Genomic DNA, 23,756 nt, shown 5'->3' on the forward strand with positions numbered 1-23,756 from the left:
TTGGTGCACCATTTTTCTCACCGTGGAAGAACAGTGAAGGTGTTTGCTAAGTATAATTGAGTAGACGAGGTAGTGTGGAAATCAGGGCTGGTTTCCAAGAGGACATCAGTGTTTAGAACCACGCAGCTGGACGCAAAATAAGCACGTTTCTCTCAGTATTTAGAAATGAGCGGATAATTTTTCCTTTTTAATTTTTTTTTTTTTTTTTTTTTGGTCACGATGGTGAATGGGCAGGAAAGGGAAAGATGTTCCACCACACAGTCAACCGTCTGTTTAGAACAGTCCGAGAGCCAGAGCGGCTGAATGGGGAGTCAGACCCAAACTAGTTACCTGCCTTTCCATCCCGTAATCTCCTTCTGGAATGCGGGGTTGGGAAATGTGAACCCAGACATGTTAACGTTTGGTAGCGTTTCTTTAAAGGAGGAAAGGTCGTTTTGTGTTTTGTGTTGTTCCTGTCCAGAAAGGGGAGAAGGGTCTTTGCAAGGTCAACCCCTCAATGTGGAAATCTGAGGAGCTGGGGAATGGGGGAAGGGGCTGCTGGAGGCAATGGTGATATTCTGTGCAAGCGCTCAGGGCTGCGCTGCACAGCTCAGTGCCCTATGACATGCCCAAGTGGGAATCCATTTTTCTGGAGTTGCCCTCCTGTGCATATTTTGGAGACTAAAATGAAATGGGAATGCAGTGGGTATAGAAAACAAGTGTCTACTATCTGTGTGTCATATCTCATTTTTAAACAAAGAGAAACAAGAAAGTTGTATATCTACAAATTGTTTATTTTTAATTTAAGAGAAATTTCAGGGTGAAACAAATTAAAAAGGAAACTTGTGAAAACACATTTTATCTCCACTACATGTGTGTGGGGGGGGGCATCTGCATCACTGAACAGCTCACCCATGAGTGCACGCACATTAAGCTTGGGAGTTTAATAACCCCCAACGATGCTGCACTGAAGCAGGCTGGCAGAATGGTATGAAGCAGGCAGATGAGAAGAGTGTGGCCAGTGTGTGCTGGATTTCCATGGAAAAAAGCAGATCCAATTTCTGGGATGAAATGAAATAAAATTTTCATTTTATTTGTGCCCAAAGTAGGGCACATCATTATAGGGCTCTTTGCCCTTTTGTTAGTTCAACTCTTTAGAACCTATTTAAGGGTTCCTTTAAATAGATAAAATTTCAATAGAAATAGAAAATTCTAGAATGTCCTTTCCTCAGAAACCCAAAGTATAAATTATACGGCCTTCTCTGTTCCTCCTTTCCTTAATTCAGAGCAGAAGAAACTATCATTTGTCATAATTGAGCCATACCCCTTGTCATTGAGAGTTGAATCAGCTCCCTAAGTGGTTCAGGCGTGCACTGCATTGATAAACTGGGGGTGCAGGAATGAGGGGGGGAGCCAGTATTGAAATTTGTAGACATTTGGTTTCAGATACCCTGGTTCACAGGCTGACAGTTATCTAGGGTCGCAGCTGGCCCAGATCTTCAAAAGCATCTAGTCCAAATGTCTTGTTTTGCAGATGAGAAATTGAGGCCCAGAGCTACGAACTAGTCAATTAACTTCTAGTCTATGGAATACACAATTAAAAAGTAATTTTGAATGGAAATGTTCCCTTCTCTCTACATTTTTAGCATCCTGAGTGACATTGCTAAAATCTTAAAATAAGTAATTCATTGCTCCCAAAACATCTTTTGAGAGGGTCCCAAGGGTTATTTTTCACACTATAGTATTTCTCTGCCTCTTCTTACCTGTAAGGTCTCTTTCTATTTCTTTTTATTGCTCCTCACCTCTAATAAGGCCCACCTCTTTAGATGTTTAATCTGGCCCTCCTAGCTTCCTCTGCACCTCAGTCCATTTCTTTGGAATCTTTGGAGTGGTTTGTTTGTTTGTTTGTTTGTTTTTGAGAGAACTGGCAAACCAGTAGGCTCTTCAGCTCCTGTGTAAAGACTGCCTGCCCCATCTCCATCCCCTCCCTGCTGTGTTCCCAGAATCCTTCAGGGAACCCCACCTTCTGAAACACTGCAGGCGCCATGCTCATTCTTCTACCATCTTTCCTCCTCCTAAACTGCTGCAGCTACAGGCATTGGGACATAGTGGAGTGAGGTAGCTGCAGTATAAATACACCGTGGGCTCTGCCAGCTCTCCTCTGCCTCCTAGAAGGCAGAACCTAGATCCAAGATGCCTGTCTCTGGCTTTCCTGGAGATGTTTCTGATGAAGCCACCTTCAGAGGAGATGGGGGGTGGGCAGAAGGACTGAGAGAAGAATGCTTGACTGGTTCAACCTGACCAGGCCCTACAAAAGCCAGCCATATATCTTTTTAAAACATTTAGAGCCTTTAAAGGGCTGTGCAGCCTTCTCGCACAGCTTGCTTCTTTGTTTTGCTGGACAGGGACTGCAACACAGGCACTAATGCCTGCCTAAGTGACCCTTCTTCTCTTTCCTTCATTTTTTCCTCCTTTTCCATCACTTGCTTTCTCTATTTCTACCTTTCTTTCATAAAAATTTCTTGAGTGTCTGTACAATAAAGCTCTTGGCATTTTAAAAATAATCCAGGTATTCCTGATCCTTTTCTAAAAATGTAATCTCTCAGGCATTCAGAAAGATAAGCAAAACCAACCACAAATGTCCCCTTGAAAGAAATGCCAAGAACTCTTACCTAAAAAATGCTGGCATTAGGGGAAGCTTGAGGAAGACAGTCCTTCAATTCTGGGAGAGTAGCAAATAGCCTCCGAAGTTGTTAAGAAAACAAGGTGATGAGTTTCTTAACACATTCACCAATTAACAAGTTAATTTAACTCTTCCCCTGTGGTAAACCTTTACTGAATTGCGATGAGCTCTCTCTTTCATAGAGTCTGTTTCTAACAAATGCTCTTGTGTCAGATGTCACCTAGTCTTGCAATCCCATTCTGAAAACAGTCATTCCAGGATTTTTCTGAACATCCAATAGCCTCTGCAGACAGCAGAATCTTGTAGCTGCTAAGTGCCCTGCTTTGATTTGCTAGGTAGGCTATGAATCTCATTCTGTAATAGGATCACTTGATTAGAAATGCTGTTGGGCAAGCTGTAAGTTTTCTATTTGGGTTGCACATAGTTAGGAATTCCAAACATTGCTGAGGAGCTCTGTGGGAGTTTCACAAAATAACAGTATAACATTAATATCAAATGCATGGTTTTCTAATTCACAAGAGCAATATATTTTACTGTTATTCTAAAAGTCTCCTTTTATTATATTGCGTGATTTCCATGTTCTTAAGATTAGTGATTATTTAAGAAGATAAGAAGGCTTTTCTTTTAGGAGTCATTCAATTAATCTAAGGTTGAAATTGACAATGTCCATTTCAGTTATATTTGGTAGATATAAATATATTAAATTTCCTAAAGTATCAAATGATATAGAGATAAATTAACAAATGATTGATAGTTCTACTATCTCAGTGGTTAATTCAAATAATTAATAAAGTATGTGAACTGGAAGGGAGCCATATAAATTACCTAATCTATTTCTCCAATACATAAAAAATATAGTACTTTAGCCCTGGCCTTGTATCTCAGTGGGTTAGAGCATCGTACTGATATGCCAAGTTTGCAGGTTCAATCCCTGGTCAGGGCACATACAAGAATAAACTAATGAATGTATCAATAAGTGGAATAACAAATTAATCTCTCTCTCCCCCCATCTCTCTCTCTAAAACTTGAAAAAATATCAAGGGACATTTTTATCTTAAAGACATATCTATAATATGAAAGTGCAGTGCACAAGGGCAGAGATTTTAATGACATTTTTCATATTTCCACAAAATATATACAATGGCTTTTATAGTAGATACTCTATAATATTTGTCAATTAAATATTTGTTCTAATAAGAATCAGTTGCCCTGGCCGGTTGGCTCAGTGGTAGAGTGTTGGCCTGGCGTGCAAGGGGTCCTGGGTTCGATTCCCGGCCAGGGCACACAGGAGAAGCGCCCATCTGCTTCTCCACCCCTCTCCCTCTCCTTCCTCTCTGTCTCTCTCTTCCCCTCCCGCAGCGAGGCTTCATTGGAGCAAAGATGGCCTGGGTGCTGGGGATGCCTCCTTGGCCTCTGCCCCAGGCGCTAGAGTGGCTCTGGTCGCAACAGAGAGACGCCCTGGAGGGGCAGAGCATCGCCCCCTGGTGGGCAGAGCGTCGCCCCCTGGTGGGCGTGCCGGGTGGATCCTGGTCGGGCACATGCGGGAGTCTGTCTGTCTCTCCCCGTTTCCAGCTTCGGAAAAATACAAAATAATAATAAAAAAAAAAAAATCAGTTGTATGTACCTTGTTAATTATGTCAAGAAATTAAATCTGCTAAAAGCATGTAAACAATTAACTGCTATAAATATTTTTGTTACTAAAAAGAAAACCTAGACTAAATATTATATAATTATTTTCAGTAAAGATATAAAGCACTATGTTAATACCTTTATGATTGCTTTTTAATCCACTCACATGAGTATCCTTCCTTTTATCTCTACTACCATAAATTACTTTTACCTATTTTCAAGAATTGATATTAATAATTCAAAGAGGCAACATAAGCCTAGACTATGGTAGCTATGTGTACCACTCATTTAGATGATGGATCTCTTGAACTATGCAATTATTTTAACATGCTCGCACTGTGAAGGGACCATAACATTGCATTTCTCCTGTACGGTTAGTTTCTAAAGATAACTTGTACTCTTTTAAGTAAATCAAAATAGTTTGAGTTGCTCATAGCTTGATTCATTGAGAACTTCACAAATTGGGATCTTGAAGGGGGTGCTTTAGAAACTACTTAATGAATGGAATAAAAATGGAATAGCAAATTACTAAAGAATCCTCAAAGAGATTTGACACTTTAATAATAAGGTGCCTATGAATACCTTAAAGAGATGTTCTATACACTGATTGGATAACTTAAAGCATGCGAGTCAGATAGTTTGTTATAATTCTTGTGCTTTCTCTGGATTTTTCAACTGCCTTACTTCACTGCAGTTCTAACACAGATGGCCTGCTGTGTAACTGCCAATTGTTTATTTTTCAGAAGACAATGCACTGTATTTCTAACTTTATTTATTTTTGGAGTATTTTCAAGTGAACAGGTTATTTTCTTTTGTTCTAAATTACAATTAAGACCTGGAGTACTCTCATTCATCTAGTTGCCTTCAAGTTCAATATATCTAAAAATAATTGCTGAACTTTTTATAGAAAATAGGTCTCCCTTAACAAAGATTTCATTTTTATGAAATATTGCTCATAAAAGACAAAGTGTTCACAAATCAGGTAAATTCTTCTATAATTATTATAGATCTATAAAATGAATCCTATATATTTTTTTATTCTTGTTAATATATGGATTTTTTGAAAATGGAAATCTGTCACTTTAAATGGACTTTTTTCTTCTTTCTTTGGATTTGTTTATTTTCTCTTAAATTCTGTAAGACTATGAACTTTTGAAAAGCTGAATGTCAATAGATCTTTTGCAAATCATTAACATGTTAAATGTGCTTTGGAGCCTGGACTAATTTTTCTAATTAAAACATTTAGACCCTAATTTTTCTGCTGTTTCATATTTCAAAATGTTTATAGCAGCTGAAGTTTTCTTAAAATAGTAGTAGACTCTAGTGCTATTGGAATCTCTGGTGTTTTGTAGTTTGCACTGGTTTTATTTATGATTAGTATGTTTATTTCTGACTTCTTGAAATACAATCAAATTATTAATGAAATGTCCCATTGCAGGCCAATTAAGTATTATAAATAAAGTTGACATGCTTGTTAATATAATATTTTGTTTTTAATGTATCAAATAGTGCTGTATAAGTCTGATTCAATTACCAACTACTGTTTGTTGGAATTCTTTGGCATTTGATACTATGAGTTAATGGAAGACTGTCAATTGTGTTTATTACAGAAATTCAAGTGTTTTTAAAATATATATATAAGGTGCTTAGTGCTTGCTTTCTTGATCATATGGAAAATGTTATGAAAAATAAAAATAAATTGTGAAGTAGATTTAAATTCTATACACAATTGTTAATTTTTCTTTTAAATGTTTATGAAAGTATTCTTTCCTCAGAGTGAGATGACAACCATCTACTGAATCTTCCCTTAAACTCCTCAGCCCTCCCAGTGTTGCAACTGGCTCAAAAGAAATGAGAAGGAACTGTAAACAAGATTTTTCAAGCTAGATATACTTAGATAAGAATCCTAGTTCTACAGTTTATTAGTTCTATTAAGTTTTTTAACCTCTCAGCCTCTGTTTCCATTTAAAATAGTAGTTTGTGGTATTTTTAAACAGAAACTAGAATACTATCCATGTAAAGAATATAATGCCTCATTATTAAAAATGTGCAATAAATGATAGTTATTATCATCCTTTTCATGAGAAATCAATGAATCATAAACCACTTTAGTCTCTGAACAGTAGTAATCCCATTCATGGTGGAACCTCTGAATAAGGAATTTAAAACTATTAAGAGCAGTGAACAGTTACAGTGCTTACCCTACAAAACAACTATTGAATTAATGTGCCAAGTACTGGGAAGTCATTGTGGAATCAACATTAAGTAAGATACAACTCCAGCCTTAAAGGAATTTATGCCTAATGAAGAAGACAGATAAAATGTTTTTCAGTAAGTCAAGTGAAATAAACAGAAATACCTACAGTGAATCCTCAAACTTCCCATTTCTCTCATTCTTTATTTAAACAAATCCCCTTTCCATTATACCTTTTCTTTTATTCTGCCATATAAATTGTGCAAAACAGAATATGGAACTAAGAGGAAAATTCTATGCTTGTTTCTTTATTAAATACATTTTAAGGTCATCTACTAATTATTTTTTTAATGTAGCTAAATAATGTAGTCCTTTTCTTCTTCCCAAGTGGCCAGTAGATCACTAAACATCACTAAAAACATTGTAAGATCTCTGCCATTTGGTTTAAATATTATACTGTAACACATGTACTTCTATCCTTTAATACCTTCCAAAAAAGGATTGCTAGCTGATACTCACCCCACCTCCCTTATTTCAACTAGTGTTATGACTAATCTTTCAATGTCTATCTGTGGGAGGACTCTTATGTGATATACTTGTTCATTCTTTTCTCCCAGGGCTTTCACAATAGGAAAAATGTATCTCCCAACACCTCTTTCCTGCTGCATTGAAAACTTGTTTCCAGCCCCCACTACACACATACTGAGAGAGAGAGAGAGAGAGAGAGAGAGAGAGAGAGTCCAAATAGCCTTATTGTCTTTAGCTCTTCTGAAAGCCATTTCAGTTCTTCTAAGCTTTTTCTCCCTTCTCCTCCTATTTCCTGCCTCATTTACTAGAGAATTCCAAGTGTGTTTCTTACCTGAGGTTAATGAGGAACATCCTTTTCTCCCCGTTAAGCCTATAAAAGTTGAGCCTAAATTCTGAGTTTCTTTTGTATAATAGAAGTCTTGGACAATTCACAGAATTGAGTAGGACTTTTAGTTCTAATTTATTTGGGGGACTTATTTTTTCACCTGTGAAATGAGAATAATATATTTACTTATGGAGTGTTAAAAACCATATATATAGTGGGTAGTAAATAATTCTTCCTCCCACTCCCTCCTGCCCATCCTCTTCAATCTGCATTTCATCATCTCTCCAACTCCTGTGTTCTAAGTATTCTATTCTTTCCAAGTGTATTTGCCTTAATTTTCTGGTATTTGAGTAATAGCTAATACACATACATCTCAAGTAGCATGGTGAGTGCAGTCTTAGAAAAGGTATACTGACTGCATCAATGCCCTAGCTTAGATCTGTGTCCCTGAATCTGTTTGGAAAAGTTCTTCCATTTATTTAAGACATGCCTACTACTAAAGTTCCCAAGCGTCTAATGACTAACATATAGATGATGAACTATCCTCCCACACAAAAGTGATTTATAAAGCTCTTCATAACTAATGTCCAGGAACCTCTGCCAGCCTGTAATTGTCTTCTGACCTTTATCTTCTCTCTCCTTTACCTTTTCCTCTGAGGGGCCTCAAATGCTTGTAAAACATTCCAGTGACACCCGTAATTCACTTCTTTGTGGCTCTAACACTATCATTTACATATCTTCTGTCCATCATACAAATGTCAATCAATAACACTAAATAAAAGGCACAAAGGAAGAACGTTCCATGTCACAGAACATGCTCAAGTCAGGGTTAGCCTATCAGAGACTTCATTTGTTGCATGATTGTAGAAGTGTGCACTAATACACATTGGCTAAGAGCAGAGAAGAGATATCAAAGCAGGGATGAGAGAGAGATGCACATATATACCAATACATAAATACATATATACATAAATGATATGTACACAATAAGTTCAATGTACTAACATAGATTGTTTTACATTTTTAAAGCAGAATCTCCAAGAACAAATAGCTTCATAACAAATCAGTGCTTATGAGATGGCATTAAAAATAAGACCTATTGAAAGTTTCTTAATTCTAGGTGAAGTGGCTGAGTTGAAAGAGAGGGTAGGTTAAACTTAGTGGTAAGGACATTTTAGTTTTTTTTAAATTTATTGGGCTGACACTGGTTAACATGATTTATACAGGTTTCAGGTGCTCAGTTCTGCAACACATCTCTGTTAGACTTTTTTTTAAAAAAAGAAATATTTCTAAAACGCTCATAGTCATTTCCCCTCAACGTTTAATGAAAACATATATGAGGGAAATAGTGCTTCCTACATCTCATTTTTAGATATTCTCTGCACACTTTCAAATTAATAATAAATTTGAATATCCCAGTCTTGTTGTGAAGATCCCAGTATCTGTTTAGCTTTGCTTAACCTTGTGTTTCCAATGTTTGTTCAAGGAACTTATGTTAAAAAATAGTTGCTACCATCTCATAGCTGCTTTAGACTGACAAAACCTCAGCGATGAAAAGTATATAAAAGTAGGAGTCATTAGATGTGTTTTAGGCATAACAACGGTTCTGTAGTCATCATTCGTGTGAAGTCCTAGAAAAGTTACTTTTCTGAATTTTAGTTTCCTTGTGTGAAAATAAAGATGAGTTTGCCTACCTTCTGTGGTTAGAAGTTATGAAATTGATATGACTTTGAAATTATTCTGTAGTTTATATATTGCCATATGATGGTAAGAAATGTATTACTATCCTGAAACTTTAGATTTTAGTTTATCTTTGCTAAAAATATATAATTTCAAATTCTTGTGCACATTACTACATCAAGATTATATTTGCTTCCCCTCTGCTTAGTTCAAAACTGAGCTGAGAAAAGAGAGATTGAATTGTATATAAGTGGAAATTTATGTTTAAGTTATACTGAATTTTTTAATACTAGAAACAATCACTTTCCTGATACCTGTAAGTGACCTGGAAAGATATAGATCAGTCTGTATCATCCTGGAGTGGGAAAGGAAAACATAGTAGAGCATGTTTGAGGCAGTGATAAAAGAATAAAGCTATATAGCCAACCCATTCAATAAACTGGTTGTAAAAAGAGCAGTACAAAATGTCATATGATGTGTTCATAAAACAAGAAGTCTAGGCAAAGGAGAAACTGGAATAGGATGACATTTGTCCAAAGAGGCGCTCTGTAGATGATCATGTACACAAAAGTTTTGTATCATTTATCTTTGACTTTTAGCCAACTCCAAATTCATCTGAATATTGGAAGTTATCTCTAGGCTAAGCCGTGAAAGTAAGGAAATGAAAACGTGATAATTAATGTTTGTAATAATATTAACTAGGAATATTGTAAAGAACTGAGACTGTGTAGGGTATTAGGGTGGGTATTTACACACAGTACTTCACTAAGTCCACATTATAGCTCCACAAGGTGAGTGTCTGCAAGGTATGCTTCATTTTGTGACTAAGTAACTGTGTCTCCAAAATTAATTTCTCTAACGTCATACTGCTACTAATCTACCGTCATAAATCTACTAATTACCAATCTACACAGCATTAAAAACAAACAAACAAACAACTCTTTACTGTGGAAAGCATACCCATTCAAAGAGAATAATGTAACAAACTTTTGTGTACCCATTACCCAGCATTAACTATTATTAAGGTCACTTTTCTTCCCCCTCCAGTAGGTTAGTTTGAACAAATTAAGATATTATATTATTTCATCAAGAAATATTTAAGTATATATCTATAAAGTCTCTTTAAAACACATCCACAATACTGTTATACACCAAATTATATATATATATATTATATATATACATATATATACATACACACACTTAATATCATCAAATATCTAGTCAGTGTTCAAATCTCATAAGTATTGTTTTCATTTGTCTGAATCAGGATACAAATAAAGTCTTACACATCCCAGTTGGCTAATAGCAGCCTGTTCTATATAAGACATTTACACAAGGTCTACTTCTCTCTAGAGAGAAGTACAATATAGATAAAAGAGACATGGCTCCAAAGGTGAACATAATCACTCTGAAAAAGTTATTTAACTTTTTTTTTATTTATTTATTTTGTATTTTTCTAAAGTGAGAAGTGGGAAGGCAGACAGACAGACTCCTGCATGCTTCCGGCCAGGATCCACCAGGCATGACCACTAGGGCGCGATGCTCTGCCCATCTAGGGTGTTGCTCTGTTGCAACAGGAGCCATTCTAGCACCTAAGGTGGAGGCCATGGAGCCATCCTCAGTGCCCGAACCAAGTTTGCTCCAATGGAGCCTTGGCTGCAGGAGGGGAAGAGAGAGACAGAGAAAAGTGAGAGGGGGAGGGGTGGAGAAGCAGATGGGCACTTCTCCTGTGTGCCCTGGCCAGGAATTGAACCCAAGACTCCTTCACGCCAGGCCAATGATCTACCACTGAGCCAACCAGACAGGGCAAAACGTTATTTAATTTTTGTGAAATGGAAATTATATCCCTGAGATTATTTGCAAGGATTAATAACATAATGTCTCCAAAAGTGCTTAGCATAGTCTCTGGCATATATAAGATCTTCAATAAATGTTATTTCCCTTCCTAAAATAATTTAAAAGGAAATAATTGGAATAATAGGCCAAGAAGCTTAAGGAAACTTCTTGGAGTACTTTGGCTACTGATCCCTTGAGATCACTCCCATTTTGTTTCTGGAAGGAAATTTGACCACAATTGTGCCAAAATGACTAATGACTCATGGCTCCAAATCTTCCCCACTGGCATGTGCGTAACTTTGTACGGGTTCCCACCTGAAAAGGAAGCAAACTTGTGACTTTAAAATGATCTCAAATTCAGAAAAATGACAGTATTGTGAATTATTTTAAATTTTATGTCAATTAAAAATAATACAAAAACTTAACATATGATATGTTAGCAGAGGTTAATATAATGTTGCAGCAGTCATCATTGAAAAAACAAATAGAGGCAATTAATCTGATTCAGGTTTGAGTTTGTATTTTGTTTATGTGAACTCAGACAAATCATTTCATTCTTTGTGTCTCAGTTTCTCAGGGTATATAATAGAAGTTCTGAATAAAATAATCTAAATAATTTTAAGATTATACATTAGCAACATGAGAAAATGGGAATAAAACTGGGCTACAAATCAGAACCAAATTTAAATTCTGACTCCACCATCTAATGACTATGTGAGCTTCAGCAAATAATTTAATCTGAGCCTCACTCAGTCTTATTTGTTGTGTGAATTTAATCTGTCTCACAAAATGTTGTAAAAACTAGAGATAATATATATTAAAGGCCCAGCAGAACCCTAGCATTTAACTGACAATCAATTTTTAGTAATCAAGTAGTATTTGCTGTTCTCAAAGAGTTTTTAATTTAAATTGAGATATTAAATGAATTCATAATTAAGAAGTATACAACTGAGTAGAGCTGACATGTCATCTCCTGAATTGGGTACATCTAAAACCATTTGTGAAGGTAATGGGTACTTTTTCTAGAACATGAATGTTTGAATTCAGAACATTGTATTTATAAAGGCTCATAGCACAATGACAGTAACATAATGTTCTTGCACTGCTTGTGCCTGCTTATTTAAAAAATGTAAAGTGAACAGCTGCTTCTATGTTACATGGGAACCACTTCCGAAAATGCCAACCCTAGGTTGTTGGTGAGAAGTACTCAGATTTTTGTAATAAGTCTATAAAGTTATACATCTGTGAATGAAAACTCACTGGGTGATGTTATAATAGAAGGAAAGCTAAAATTTTATATAGTATTCCAGCTGGCTTTTTTGAATTGTGGCATTGTTTCCTCTGGTAAATAATCAAGAATCACGTCATTTCTCTGAATTTGAAGCCAGCTCAGACACCACTGATTGTTTACATGGAGATTGAGTTTGTCTCAATATAACAGTGAGAATATTTCAGTTTTGTTGTTTTCTAGAAGTAAATATAAGGGCAGAATATTTTTTTTTCTTTAAGTGAAGGAGACAGAAATTACTTTTTCCTTTCACAGACTTTATATCTAGTTTCTACTTATTGTAGAAAATTTGGAGAGTAAAACATAGAAAAAAGAATAACATCACCTAAAATCTGTTATTTATAGGTTATATTTTTATCCTTTGTAAATATTGATTCTAATTGAGACTACTCATTACTTTAAAATTTATATCTTACTTTCTTCCCCTTAGCTTGACCTTTGCAATAAAAACTTTTTACAAATGTCATTTTAAGACATTATATGCCCTTCTATCTATGGACAAGCTTTACTTCACTATTTTCTCATGATCATACATTTTAAATACCAGTGAGGGAAACATCTTTGTGCATATTACTCATTACTGTTTTAAGGGTAGTCTGGACAATGTCCTTGGCATAGGTTTCTGGGCATCTTTAGCAGAATGAGTAATTCCTTTGAACCTAGGCTGGTTGCTTAGTGACAGAGGGTGGGATTCTTAGAAAATAACAGGCCAGAGGAGTTATACCATGTAGTACTTGGCGGGAAATTCGTCTAAACTCCTTATTAATTTTTAAGACTGACTTTATGAGCAGATGGCTGAATATTTTTTTGGAAGCTCTGAAGTCTCTTCTGATCAAAACCTATCTGCAACTGCCTGAAATCCCATCACTCTGTCACTTTGTTTTGGAACAGGAAATAGGAAAGAGAGCCAAATCTAAGCTGAGATCCCAGAACAGTGGTTTATACATGCTTTGTTTTTATTATCAGTGTAACTACTAACCACTAGCATCATCATCTTCTTCATATCATTTCTAGTAGTAGTACCTTCCTAATTGGTCTGTAAATTCTTGGAAAGCAGACCCAGGGCATTATTAATCTTTGGATCTCTCCTAGATCTAAATGAAGTGGGCCAAGTGTTAAATGACTGTTAAAATGATGGTAGTTTGACCAAGCAAAATGTCTGCCTAGTATCTGTCTTTTAAAACATGGCATCAAGAACACTGGCCAATACAAATGTATCCATGGTCCTATGTAGATCAAGGTCCATGAATTCAACATTCCTGGTCTAAAAAGAAAACTCCTGCATCCTGACTTTTATTTCCATTTTAAGGTTAGTTTTTAAAAGATTTCTGTACCACATGCAGGCAGTGTCCATGTGCCAGTGAAAACCCAGCCTTTATGAACCCATATTTTTATATCAGTTGCTATAAGAACATTATTTATTAAATTACACAATCATATATGAGAATAGTCTAATAAAAAGAAGCAAGTTCTAAAATAATGTCATCATTTCTTAAATCAGTTATACCATTAAAAGTGATTGGCTGGCAGACATGGTGATGGAAGCAAAATCATGACTGTAGTGTCACACAGACCTGAATTCAAACGCCAACATTACCTCTCAGCTGCATGGATGCAATTCTTTTGCCTAAAATGGAAACTTTCAGGTCTATCTTGCCTCGTCCCTGTAAAGATTAAACAAGATTAAGAATCAGGCATAACTAGGACAGAGCTGGAGATAGAACAAATGTACAATAGTAGATAATTGTCATTATTATTATGTACGGTGATACTTGCCTAAGGCCCTTAGGAGTGGCCAACAGTTTTTGCCCCTGGGCCAAATTGGAAAGAAAACTTTTTTCACAGGCCAGACAAAATATTAAAATTAAAAAATGTTAAATACAAAAACGATTCATTTAAGTAAGCAAAATTTTATTATGTAATTTGTTTATGAATAAATGTGAGTGAAAAAAATTTTAACATACAATATGAATGAAAATATATTTTAATAAAAACATAATTATATACCATATAAATATCCAAGCTGTATTGCAATCCATCGAAATAATATTTAATTAATAGAATGAGCTTGAAGAGGTTATATCGCAAATAAAACAATTATTTCATTTTACAAACAGCATGGACACGTTTTCAGTTATCAACTGTAGCTATTGTCTGTGCTACAATGCCACTTGGTTCAGCACACCTGACCACAAAAATAATGAATTGTTTGATCTTGGGTGTGCACTGGCAAACTCTGCCTAAAAGAATGTGGGTTTCACATCGCTGCTAAACGTCAAACAGTTCGTATCAAGTACAGACGAGTACAAAAGTTGTAAATCTTTATAATGGAATTTTTTTAAAAAATAAAGAAGTATCGCGAATCCATTCGACCAATTATTGGAAGTTAACCCGAGATTAGTCACATGCGGAATTCTTTTCTGCGTATCACTATCTTCTTAAATATCTTGATTTTCAATCAAAGATGCTTCCTCTTCTGAGTAGCTGAGATTTTAAAGTAGCAGAGACTATTAAAAATTTAATCGTGCGCCACATAAACTCATTATGCGGGCCAGATCCGGCCCATGGGCCATATGTTGGCCATGCCTGCCCTAGGTCCTTTAAGGACTTATTTAAATATAAACAAAGCTCTTAGATTGAACATCTATCTAGTTGGCTAGTGTATGCCCAGAGCCAAGTCCAGTGTGCAGCATACCTTAGATGCTCAAACAAATATGCATTGAATGAACCAAAGAACACAAAATGATCCCAAATGTTTGTCTAAGAGATGGTTTGTCTATAAGGAAGTGGGAATTTCTGGCAACACAAAGATATTTCAGAGGCAAGTAGCCTTACATCTACCTGGGGTTCGTCATGTGAGCCTTTCCAGTTTTTTAAAAATATTTTATTTATTGATTTTAAAGAGAGGGGAGAGAGGAGAAGCGGGGAGGGAGTGGGAAGCATCAACTTATAGTAGTTGCTTCTCGAATGTGCCTTGACCTGGCATGCCCAGGTTTTTGAACCAGCGACCTCAGCATTCCAGGTCAGCGCTTTATCCACCTACTGTGCCACCACAGATTGGGCTAATTTCCACTTTTGACAGATTTTTACACCTTATGATGTTCAGGTGTTCCAATACTACCCAAGGTTAACTAAGCAAAGAAATGGGAAAAAGAAGAGAGGCTTTCTGAGGCATGCAATATTTGCAAACACTGATGGCACATCCCGTCTCCCTGTGCTAAGGATGCTACAGGTGCTTCACTCTTCATACATATCATCACACTCATTTTCTCAACAATTCAATGAGGTAATAGTATTTCTACTTTTGATAAAGAAATTGACACTTACGGGGATCGAGTAATTTGCCTGAAGTCATGAAGTTTGTAAGTAGTAGCTCGAAGATCCCAAACAGATCTGTGCTCTTTCTACTTTACCCTTTGGTTATTATATTCATGATGGTGCTTTCATATGAGGTATAAACTCTCTGTCTCATCAATTCATTCATCCTTTTAACAAATACCTATTAAATATCTATTATTTCTCTAGTACTAGATATGTAGGGTGAACTAAAACAGCCATAATCCCTGCCTTCATAAAGATCACAATTTAGTTAGAGAAACAGATAGCAAACAAATAATCACAATATAGTGCAAAGTTTTTATAATATAGTCTAAAGGGTTAAGTACCATGGAAGAAAATTACACAATGCTATAAGAAAATATTAAAAGAGGGACCTATTTTGAGCTGTTTGAAGTAATAGATTTCAGGGAAATTCACTGAGGTTCAATTTCCAACTCAATTTCCTGGAATTGCTGCTAATATTGTTTACAATCTCTGGGCTTTGAGAAGGAGATGGTTGCTGCCTTTCTCTTTGAGGAGAGTGGGACTTGCTCCCAAGTCTTAGCATTTTCCACTATAGCCATCATTCATGAGGATTCAGTAATGAGGACAACAAACCTTTGATGCCAGTACATTGCCAAGTACAACCATACCCTGAAGCATAGTTCACTGAGACAATTTCCAGAGAGAGCAATCTGCAAGCACCTGTGTGCCAGGTGCTCTTCCCAAACCCTGGGTTACTTTCATGTGCTACAGAGCTGTAGGTCTTTAAACATGCCCAAGTACCTCTATTATTCCATTAAGTTAGAAGTGTTTTTTTTTTTTTCATTCATTCACAAAGTGTTTATTTAGGACTTACTATGTACTCTGAAGATGCAAGACATTGGTCATGCCCTCTCAGAATTCACATTCCAGCAGTGAAGACAGTAATTTATAGTCTCTAAGAACAATTGATAGATAGAGAAACATAAGGTGCTGAGGAAGCGCTTCTAGGGCACATAGAACCCAAACATCTGTAGGTGAGAATTGGTGGTAGAATAATTTGGGGGACAATAAGACTAGGAATTAGCTAGGCAATGGACAAAGGGGAGCAGGGTGCAAGGACCAAAGTATATGATAATAGTAAAAAAAAGTACTTTCAAATGCTTGTGTCTAACATAATGTTTTAAAGGATTAAAGAATCTTGATTGAATACGATGAGCATAATTTACTTATTTCACTCAGTACAATGTTCTCAGGGTCCATCCATGTTGTCGTAAATGTCACTATGTCATCATTTCTTACGGTTGAGTAGTATTCCATTGTGTACATGTACCACATCTTCTTTATCCATTCCTCTATCAGAAAAAGCTAAGAACTGTATGATTTCACACATTGGTGGGATATAAAACTGAGACTCATGGACATAGATAAAAGTGAAGTGGTTACCAGGGAGAGGGGGACTTGGAGGAGGGGGTTGTGGGAAGGAGGAGGAGGAAGGATGTAAAGAGGGTCAAATATAAGGTGACAGAAAATTATTTGACTTTGGGTGATGGGTATATAACATAATCAACAGTTCAAATGCTATAGAAATGTTTACCTGAAACCTATGGACTCTTATTGATCAATGTCACCATGTTAAATTTAATTTTCTAAATAAAGTTAAAAAAAGAGAATACAATGAGCATGGTGTCATGGAAAGAAATGTGGATTTTGTAACCAGGCTGTGTCACAAAATATTCCAGGTTATGTGAATTATTTTATCTATGAAATTTAGATAATGATACTTATGTGACAGTATTATCATGGTGTATATGTTATAAATATTGCCACATAGCTATCAGTTGATGCCTGAGAGGTGGTAGAAATGGTTTTAATGATAAAATCAATAATACTACCATGGTTAATTTATATTGATGTAGCCTCTAATCTGATTTAAGGCTGTTTATTTTGGTTCTTCCGTGAAGTTGCCAATAATGAAGAACTCGACTGACTGTTGCATATCTCTATGCTCGAGAGCAGGTAGATAGAGGAACTTAAAGTTTGCCTTTCTTTCAAATAATTTGACAGAGACAACCTGTTTGCACTGATATTTGAAATGAACACATTCACATAGTAACTATAATAACTGTCACTACCAAGAAAAGGAGTTTGTGTTTAGAAATTATAGAAATTTAAGACATTTATTTTATAAATATTAAGACCCTCCTCAGTACCAGGGACAGGACTAAATATAAACAGTGATAAACAAAGCAGGCCAAGTTCCTGCCTTCTTGGAGATGATATTCTAATATGAAAGAAGTGGCCTGACCTGTGGTGGCGCAGTGGATAAAGCGTCGACCTGGAAATGCTGAGGTCGCTGGTTCGAAACCCTGGGCTTGCCTGGTCAAGGCACATATGGGAGTTGATGCTTCCAGCTCCTCCCCCCTTCTCTCTCTCTCTGTCTCTCCTCTCTCTCTCTGTCTCTCCCTCTCCTCTCTAAAATGAATAAATTAATTAATATGAAAGAAGTAAATAAATAATCATATAAACTAATAACTGCACAGCTAAGTTCAGATAGTTATAAACCTACAAAGAATATAAAACAAAGTAATGGGTAGTCCTTAGGAGTGTGTTGACAGAAAGGCAAATTTTCATAATTTAAACAGAAAGACCCAAAAGGTGATATCTGAGCAGTGACTTGAATGATGAGAAGTCAGCCGTGAAAGATCTTGAGAGAAGAAAATTCTAAGGAGAAAAGAAAACTAATGCAAAGGACCTAATGAAAATAAACTTGATGTGTTACAGAAACCCACAAAGTGAGTAAGGCTGCAGCATTGCAAATAGGAGATAAAGTTGGAGAGGTAGGGGACCGAACACCCCAATTTGCTGGGGATAGCCCTGAATAGTTCCTGCTGTGCTTGCATAAACAAGAGCAACTTCTTTCCCTCTCAAAGGGTGCTCTTTGGGCAAGCAGTTATATGATCTCCCTATTGAGAGTTAAGTAGGGCCAGAATATTTGAATATAGCTATCAAATGAGTAAAACTTCATAAACTAGCTAGCAAATGAATTTCTTCTTGTTCCATTGGCCCTCTTATTTTAATCGGAGTTGGAGCCAAAACATTTTGATTTTGCTTTATTCTGATGCAGGTAGTAGGAAAAGTGAGATGTGTAGATGAGAGCTGGTTGCCCACAAAGGATATCCTTTGGAGAGGTTTTCAGATTTAGATCTGAAATAGGCCCCTAGTCTTTCATAGTGACTGGAGCAGCCCAACATACTTGTGCCAAAATGAGCAATTAACACTAAGAAGAAGAGGAGGAAAAATAAGAAGGAGGTAGAGAGCTCCTATTCTATGCTATGCAATATTCCTATATATTATTTCATCTTTAATCTTCACAATTTATTTTAAGATGAGGAAATAAAAGCTATGAGAGATTTAATAGCTTGCTTAAGGTCATACAGAGAGTGAGAATTAAGTCTGGGATTTGAATCTAACTCTGTGTAACCCTTTCCATTAGGTTATCCTGCCCACCTCAAGCTTTCCAGTAGTAGCCTTTTGTTCCTTGATCCCTGAACATGTCACACTCTTTTGCAGTTCATTGTGTCTATAACTTCTACCTGACAATGCTTATTCACCCATTGCAAAAGGTTACATTCCATATGAAGCTTTTCTTAATTCCCATAAATGTAGTTGATAATTTCCTCTGCCCTTCCATACAGCTGTACAGATCTCTGTTGCAAAGTTTTATCATTCATCCAGCCACTCGTTCATTTATTGGACTGTTAATTATAAAACAGTGGACAGGACAGACAGTACCCATTGTTATGGAACTCATGGCTAGAAAGGTTTAATTAGCCAAGACGGTGTCATTAAGAAATGATTTTATTAAATCTTCTTTATCACATTTGCTCATTCATTTGTCCATTCAGCAAATGCCTACTATGCTAACAGAGGCCTGATAAAATATTGAGATTCTTTAGAAAATGAAAATTCAGTTTTAGCATGAGTCTGGAAGTATGAAGTATGAGTAGTAAAAAATAAAACTGAAAAATAAAATAAGGCACAGACAAGGTCATGTGGTCCCTGTGGGTCTTATGAAGAAATTTAGACTTTTTCTTCAGGCCACAGGGAAGCATGAATTGGTGAAATAATTATTCCAATAAAATGAATAATGGCAGCAATGTCAAGAATAATTTTGAAGTATAGGTGCTACAAACAGGAAGATTAGATAGTTGTCACAAAAGCAAAAGTGTCTGAAATAAGGTAGAGGCTATGAGATGGACAGCAGAAAACTAATTCTATAATTAGACATAACAGGTTTTTGACTATGTAATTGGAATCAGAGAACAAGAAATGAAAATGTATATACTAACTCTTAAGTTTCTAACTTGGGCTTGTAAACTCAAGACTCTTCCCGAAATTGTTGTGACAGAGATGAGGTCCTCCCATTATATCCTCCATTGCCTTATGCTTCTCTAGAAAATGGAGGAGCTCGTCTCTTCTGTCCCCTTCACTGTGTTTGTGTCGATGGACTCTAGGTGAAAGCTGCCTTTGAAGAGAACATTGACTTGCAATCAGAAGATGAGGCTCTGAAACTAGATCTTCTACAGATGTTCTCTACACTCTTAGAGTCTGTATCTTCCCTAGAGCTTCAATTCTCATCCAGAAAAGAAAAGCAGTGACTTGAACTAGGTTCTATTTTTTTTTTATTTGTAAGGAAGAAGAGAGGAAAACAACTGATTTCATTTTTTTGCAGTAAATATTGTAATTATAATGAATATTCAATATTGTATGTCTGTTTTTCCCACTTAGGATATCACAAGTAATTTGCCATGTTTCAACATAGTATTCACAATATTATTATATTCCATTGAGTTAATGTGCTATAATTTACTTATGCATTTCCCTGATGGGGAATGGTATATAGTTCTGAAGTTTTTAGTATATGAAATAAAACTGCATTCGATATATCCTTCTGTATAACTTTTATCTCCTGGATTATTTCTCTAAGATAGCCTCTCCTGGAATCAAAAGTATTAATATTTAATGCTTCTTGATTTCTAGTATTTTTAGTGGGTTTTGCCAACATATAATTTGACTGTGTTTGCTTATTTGTAAGATTGAATTTAGCCATCGTTATTTCACCTTTTGTTCACATTCTGTTCCTGTTTGTTGCCCAGCTTTCTATCATATCCTCTTCTCATTTATTTTTAAGCATCTTTATATTTAGAAAACACATATATTTCCCCATTTAGATATTTATAAATTTCTGGTGTTTTTAGACTCCCTAAACTGAATTTTTATGAAGTTATAGCTATTAATCTTATATTTTATAATTTCTGCTATTGCTTTTAATATTTAGCAAATATAACTTACCCTTAGTAAGGTTAGCCATGTTTTTCTCTGTTCATTATTTGTGTTTACTCTGGAATAAATTATCTATTCACACTCTGATAATTTATCATTTCTGATTCTATCTTTTCTTAACTATTTTTATACTTAAAGTTATGTGTATGTATAGCTATTAACTCAATAGCTATTAACATTTGTCTAGCATATTTTGAGTTTCTAATTGTTGTCTTTGATTCAATTTTTATATTAAACTTTTTTTTTCAAATGTTAATTTTTTAAAAAGATGGTATCTGATATGATTCTGACTTTTTTCCATCAAATTGTAATCAAGTGGTGACGATGACATCACTTACAAAATTATATTTCCTTTCCCTCTTGTTCTGAAAAATTTCCTTGATCATATATTAAGTAATTATGTATAGCTGGATCTATTTCTAGACTCCTTGTTCCTTATGCTGATCGATAAGTCTATTTTTGTGCCAGTAAACCCTTAACTTATTTAAAGAGAGCTCAAATTTCCTCTCTTGAGTCTTTGCTTCTCTTGATTAAAAAGTCTCAGTTCCTTCGACTGCTGCTTTTGCATTTAGCATCTGATCCCCTCCCCACATCCCTAGGAATCAGAGGCTAGCAATTGTGATATAACTGACCAAGACATAGAGTACCTTTAAGTTTCCTTCTTTGGGTAGATCGAGGCAGCACCCAAGCAAGAAAGAGAATGACAAACCCTTACATTGAAATAACAGTTTTTGTCCTAGAAAATAAATTCTTATTTTTCATCTCCTTTAATAAGGCAAAATAGTTATCAGTGAGTAAGAGAACTTCCAGCGTTCGAATCCTAACTCTACCATTTTCTTGCTATGTGACCTTGGGCAGTTTCTTAAATTCTCTAAACTTTATTTTCTTTGACTGTAAAATTATTGTAAAGATGAGTGCATAATCCATGGATACATAGTATTTGATAAGCTATAATTATTACTCCTAAAATATAATTTATATGGATTTATTATTTTATTTAACATTTTGAGATACTTATTAATACCTACAATTTAAAGTTGAATGAACAGAATAAGAAAGGTTCACCCCCTTTCCCAAAGGCATCATCTAATAGAAGTGCTAGAACTGGGATCTCTCACCTCATTTATCTAACTCTAAGGCCTGTGCTTTTTCCTATAGATAACATTGCTGCATGGCATGATGTAAGATATTTATCTCTGGTTCTTTGGGTTCTGTGATGGTTACATCGGTGCAGCTGTAAATTCTTAGCTGAAGGCAAGTAGAAGGTTTAAATATATTATTATCTTGAGAGTTTCTGTTGGTTTCACTATGGAAAAAGTATTATATTAATGGGAAGAAGAGATACGGTTTTATCCTAAAATGCAAATTAGGTGACAAGGAAACATATTTCTTCAAACTAAGTATTACTCAACATACTGCTCCAAATGCCAGTGACACAGACCCAGAAGCATTTGTCATGTCACAGGGTGGCAGAGGAAGCAACCCTTTCTCTCGTTCAGCACATGTTACCTGTGCTCTCAGAAGGCTCATGGAGGGCAGGGAGGTGGGTGGAGGATACCACGTTAGCAGGCTGTGCACACAATTGCCAAGTTAAACAGAACCGGAAAGTCTAATTTTAGCCCTCTCAGCCTTGACATTGTCCTTTTCAGCCAAGATATTTTTCATGCACCACCATGAAGTGCTTTGTTCCAGCCTTGCTGGATACTTCACAAAGGCCCAGCAAGGAGAGGGTGAGCATAATTCAGAGCTAGAAATACATCAAAGACAGCAATCTCACTGGAGAGGGTCAGCACCCCTCCGGCAACCTGAAGTAAACACGTCCTTTCCACCCACCTCCTACCAAAGATCCAAGAAGGGGCAGCTTGACTCTTCTTCCTCTAGCTTCTTTGTGAACCTTCTGTTGGCTGCTTATTAACAGGTGTCTTTGCTCCTTTATTCTTGGGATTTGCAATTTACTCCCTCTCTCCATCCCTGGCTAACAAAGCCCACTTCTCTCCCTATCTGGGTCTTGTTTTTCTTTCCAGAGATATCATGGAAAGTTCACTGAATTAAGAGCTAGAAACAATTTTACAATTTACAAACTGCGGCCACGGTTTGTTCCCTACAATGACCTGGTGAATTAGATGAGGTGGAAACTTTCATAGTACTTCTGAAGATGAGAAAACTGAAGCTCAAAGAAGCTGACTTTTCCTGACAGCACACGGAAAAGCACCGGCAGAATTGGGACTGAAACCCAGCTCTGGTGTTTGGGAAAGGTGTCCCATGAACCTATTAATGCACAGAAAACACACCTAGGCCATTTGGAAAAGCCCTGGAAAATTTTACCTGAGGTTATCAGCTGATTTCATGCCCAACAGTTACAGGTTGAGGACCTAGAATGGTGGCCCTGACCATTGAGTAAATTACCATTTCCTTATGTACTAAAAAGAGGGCTGGGGAGGTGAATCTACAGACACATTGAGAGACAGACACTACTATTTGCAAAGGAAGAAATATACTTTCCATCTCTCCTTCTAGGTTTTTAACTAGCTAGCTCTGTACCTCACCCCACATGTGTGCTTCCTGTGTACATGTGTACATGGGAGATAGCCAGGAAAACTGTGTAACTCTTCACAGTGGCCTCAGTCACCACCTTAAATACCATCTCCGGTAAGGACAAAAGGTGTTGGTTGGGAGGGAAGGATATCAGTCAAAACACAACAATCAAGAGGAAGGTTGTTATACAGATTTAAATCAGCAGCTTTCTCCATAGATAAGAGTTTCTAGAGATTTAGTCATCTCCCTCTTCCTGGAACAAAGACCTGAGTGTACAAAGATACATTTAGATAGGTCTTCCAGACTCAGTTTTTAGAGAATCCTATGTCTGTTGTTTCTTAAAAATAATCAGCCTAAAATATTCTTTATGCCAAAGAGGCCTACTTTCGAGCAGCAAATTCTTCTCTCCTTTACCTTTTTGGCTCTTTCC

General features: G+C 36.2%; 1 protein-coding gene across 2 annotated transcripts in view; it reads left to right on the plus strand.

Annotated features, from left to right (window-relative positions):
• VSNL1 (visinin like 1) overlaps positions 1–23,756 on the plus strand; it is an 83,833-nt gene that overhangs the window by 839 nt on the left and 59,238 nt on the right. The gene's annotated exons all lie outside the window — the stretch shown is intronic.

The sequence above is a fragment of the Saccopteryx leptura genome, chromosome 5 (assembly GCF_036850995.1).
Source record: "Saccopteryx leptura isolate mSacLep1 chromosome 5, mSacLep1_pri_phased_curated, whole genome shotgun sequence".
Classification (NCBI taxonomy): Eukaryota; Metazoa; Chordata; class Mammalia; order Chiroptera; family Emballonuridae; genus Saccopteryx; species Saccopteryx leptura.